Consider the following 4466-nt stretch of genomic DNA (forward strand, 5'->3'; position numbering starts at 1 on the left):
TCTGTGGCAATTAATAAGGTTACTTAAGGTACATTTCTCACTGGGACCATAAGTTATTATTTGGATCTTTAAATTTTGTGAATGGAAACAATACCTGGTCTTAATATAGCATCTCAAAGAAAAGAGTTTGCTGTGCACTACAACATAGTAATTTGGCGTCTTTCTAGGCTGGTATGTGACAAGATTATATTGCAAGTGCAACACAGGGTACTAGAAGCATAAAGAGAATGCACCACTGTGCACCTGCCTGAAAACAGGCAACAATCCATAGTTGGAGAGATAACAACCAACTCAATCAGGGTGTTATTGCACAGTAGATGCTCCAAGTGCCCAAGAATACAGCCCAGAGGTGGCCAACATAATGTAGGCTGTGCTGGCTGATGCTCCTTGTATTGGATACTCTCCACTAGCTCTCTTTGGCTCCATTCCATTCTCTCCCCCTTTCCTGTAGCCCTATAGCTGACCCTTACATACTGTATCACCTATGCTCACATAATCTCTGGTTCCTGGTCAGGTTTCTATAGGAGGCATATTCGGGATACTGGTGAGAGAAGGAAAGAGAGAGGGGGGTGTGGGCATGCCTTCTCTGTTCCCTCTTTCCTTTGTCAGTACAACCTTGGCCTGAGCTACATCTCTGTTTGCTCTGGCTTCTCTCCATGGCTCACACTCTCTATAGGGTCCCCGTGACACCATATCTCCTCTGGTCTTGTCACACCTGGGGGTGGTAAAAGCTTCCAGCCATCTCTAGTCTCTGATGTCTCAACCCCTAGTTGGTTCTCTCTACCTGCTCACATTAGTCAGTGGTGCCTACACTAAACTTATTCGGTTCAACCATCTGAGTGGAAATCATGATCCATACTGAAACAAAGATCTATCTCTCACCTATTCTCTCTGTCCATCATGGGTTAGCAGTCAGCTCTGTTCAGGGTCTAAGGTTGATAGACATTCTGACACCTGTACCATTTCTTCTCACAGTCTATTGGCCACTAAAAGTCATGTTTCTGCCTATACTTGATTGCGGGTGGCTGGGAAATGTGGAGGACTACATGGGTATCTGGTGAACAATAACTGTCCCCTGACCCCAGGACCAGAAAAAAAAAGGTGTGGCCATTTCCACTCTGGGGAGGGAGCAGTAGTGATTTAAAGTGACTCTTCAGGGATCTGGAGAAATACGGTTCAGAAATCTGCAATATTCCAACAGTGTTCATGAGCACATGTTTCCGTGTGTTCATAAGAGATATGAGATAATTCCAGCTGTGATGTGTCAATAACCAGTAATGATAGCTTCTACAAAACCATTTTCCAGAGCTGTGGGTTCTGTGGATTTTGAATTTTTGAAGATGATACTAGGAGCTTGCTTAATATTGCTGGGAGGCTTTCTGTCTCAAAAATAAACATCCCTTACTTCATAATTTTGCTTGGGAATAGCCCTGATTATATTCTTCCAGTTATTATTCTCACCAGCCACTACAACTCTTTGGGGGGTGATAATCCTGGGTAGAGACAGGTATAGTAGGCCCGAGATGACTTTATGTAATGCAGAAACTATCCCCATAGACGCGTACCTTCATTCTACCCCCAAGGAACCACCTAAAGGAAAAGAATCGCATTTACTCTGTTTTCCCCAAAACAAGAGATTTTAGTTCAGCTTAGCAATTACAATTAGGGAATCTCAAATATTCATGCAGTTATTCAGTAACTATTTATTGAACTCCTGGTAGATGTCAAATGTCAGGCAAAGCTTTAGATGCTGAAAATCCAGCAGCAAACAAGCAGGCATAGTCTTCCCCAACTTGCTTTCCTGGGAAAGACACAGGCGTTAAATAATGAATCACACAGTAACTTTTTTGTGTTACAGATGGGACAAAACCTACAGGAAGAATTGTAAAACTGGGATGAGCAAGTTAAGAGAATCTTCCCAAGACCAGGAGTTTAGAAAGATGTGGTGGAATGGGGCGCTTGGTGATATCTAGCCTGGAATGACCCTTGTTGTTCAGAGAGTCTAGGAGGAAGAGGAAGAGAGAAGAGTTGGAGTGGTCTCATCTCTCCTGAGGAGGGAGAGGGAGGAGGTAAAGTGGTCTTATCTCTCCTGCGTATCTAGAGTAGGAAGCACACACCTTCTGGGTCTAAAGCCTTAGCCTATCAGTTAGCTACTAGAGTTTCCCAAACTGGAAAAAAAAAATAATTCTAGCAATTTCATGGCCAAAGTCTAAGCAATAGATCTCCCTACCAATGTGGGAAGGGGTCCTGCTTGAACTGAGGCGTTCCATCTCCACTTGGGAGGCCCAGCCCGTCAGACTGGCCAGCCGGGCAGCCCACTGGGAATTGGTTTACCTGAGGGACCAGGCTTTCTGAAAAACCCTGATGGAAGAAGGACTCAGACAGACAAGTTCTTCTTTCTGCCTCCCTAATTCTGATAGTAAATCTTTGATTATTGTAAGAAAGAGGAGAGTGCTTAGTCGAAAGGAGAATCAGAAATAAAAAGCCAAGTTTTTATTTTCCACCAAAACCTTTTCTCGGGGCCCCTGTAGACCCGAGGGTGGCAAAGCATCACACAAAAAGAGAGAGAGGCAGCATGCCCTTCTAAAGCAGGGAGAGGACACAGCACAGCCAGGGCATTGCGACGGCCTGCGGTGGCCGTGCCCAGCAGCCACGGCAGAGCCTACAGCACCGGGGCCCCGTCAGGGCAATTCACCTGCTGCTCAAGTCATTGACAAGGCAGGTCCACGCTCCTTGGCAGGCAGCAGAAATCTCAGCAGCCGATATCAACGAAGGGGGCCAGAGCAGATGAGAAAAAAAAATTGATGGACACCACCTGGTAGCTGACAGTAGTTATTCATGAGCACATGAGCGAAACCCCCTGAGAACTCCCAGGAATAATTTGAAGGGACTTTGTGAGGCCCTGGATAACCTGCAACAGTAAGTGAAGTGAATGCCAGCAAAACACAGGTAATTAGTAGAGAAAAAAGCGGATGACAATTTCTTTTGGTAACTTCACAAAGCACCTCTGGGTCAGCATTGCAGAGGGATAGGGTCTCGGCTATCCAGACACCTACTGCAAGGACAAATTGGCAAACCAAAATTTTCAAATCAGTTTTTGGAGAGTGCCAGGGGACATTTTCTCCTATACAAGGCAGAAAAAGCCGAAGGACAGAGAAACCAGTCAAGAATCTGAAAAGAGTGAGGGAGAGGCCATAGAATAAACCATAAAGAAAAAAGTCAGATACCAGAATTTAAGGAAAGGAGAAACAAATAAAGACCATGAACTTTAGGAGACCAGTTTTTAACCAGCTCGTGGGTTTAGTAGGAAGGCTGAAAATGGGAAGAAAGGCTGAAAAGACAAAGGAATTGGGAGGAGCTGGACGCTCTTCAAGCAGACAGACCTGCAGGCATGGGGACAGGCCAGACCAAGGTGTGAGGGGACCGGAAGACAGCAAGATGCCAAGTTGGCTGAACACAGATCCCTGCAGAGACATCAGAGGCAAACAGGGCCAGATTGCTACAGAGGAGCTTAAAGAAATAGGAGGCTTATATGGAGACAAGAGAGAGACAGAGAGAGATTTTAAAGAAAACTTCCCAGAAAAAAGGCTTTCCCTGAAAAGCTCAGCTGAGACCTTTCAAACACAGACTGACCCTGAGGCCACATCAGATGGGGATCCCAGCCCCCTTCCCACCCTTTCCTGGCCGCATGGAGGTGGGTGAGGCTTGCCCTCTGGAAACCAGAACTCTGCCCACCTCCTCCCCCTCACCCAGTCAAGGTCACAGGGCAAGCATCAGCTCCTGCCTTGGGCACAACCTGCTCACTGCCCTTCTGAGGGACAGAGTTCCTAACTGCACGCAACAGAAATCCATTCTGTCTGGATTAAACACAGTTTTTTCAGACACAGGTTAGTTCACACAAACCCTAAAACATCCAGAGAATCAGATTCAGGGGATAGTGGCCAAAATCCTACCATGGAACCCTTCCAAGAGGTGCTCTGCTACCACCACCACCAGATCCAGACACTACGGCCAGTTCCACCAACACTCCAGGCCGCTGGCCATGAGCACCCTGGAACCAGAGAGAGAGGGTCTTCAAGGCCCCCCTCACTCCAGAATGGGCAGCATCCAGGTCCTAGCCGCAGGGGAACCTGGGAAAGCAAGGGTTTAGCACTTTCAGCTTCAGCCGGCAGCTCTGCCTCCCAGGAAGCTCCACAAGGTGGTGGCTCTTCAGACACTGAGGGGCTGAGTGAGGAGGGCCCTAACGCTGGGCCTGATCATGAGCAGCCTCACTGTGAACAGAAAGGTCGTGTCCATCTTGCCCTTTCCGGTGCCCCAGCTCTGCCCACCTACTCCATACCTCTCCACCCCGGGCAATCAGCGCCTCCGCCTCTCTTCACCGCTGCTTGGTTTATAGAGGGAAGCCTTGCTAGCAGCTGAGCAGTGCAGCCCACAGTCGCCAGGAGGATGCTGGAGAGGGTGAGGGA

The 4466-nt window shown here is 47.6% G+C and overlaps 1 long non-coding RNA gene across 1 annotated transcript; it reads right to left on the bottom strand.

Annotated features, from left to right (window-relative positions):
- Nucleotides 1-1688: 1688 nt before the first annotated feature.
- LOC115278418 lies at nucleotides 1689-4125 on the bottom strand. The gene is made up of 2 exons (XR_003902876.1): nucleotides 3954-4125; nucleotides 1689-1801 (listed from the first exon to the last, which is right to left on the bottom strand). It is a non-coding gene; the product is annotated as an uncharacterized LOC115278418 (long non-coding RNA).
- Between the last annotated feature and the right edge of the window lie 341 nt (nucleotides 4126-4466).

Source organism: Suricata suricatta, chromosome 14 (genome assembly GCF_006229205.1).
Source record: "Suricata suricatta isolate VVHF042 chromosome 14, meerkat_22Aug2017_6uvM2_HiC, whole genome shotgun sequence".
NCBI classification, from domain to species: domain Eukaryota; kingdom Metazoa; phylum Chordata; class Mammalia; order Carnivora; family Herpestidae; genus Suricata; species Suricata suricatta.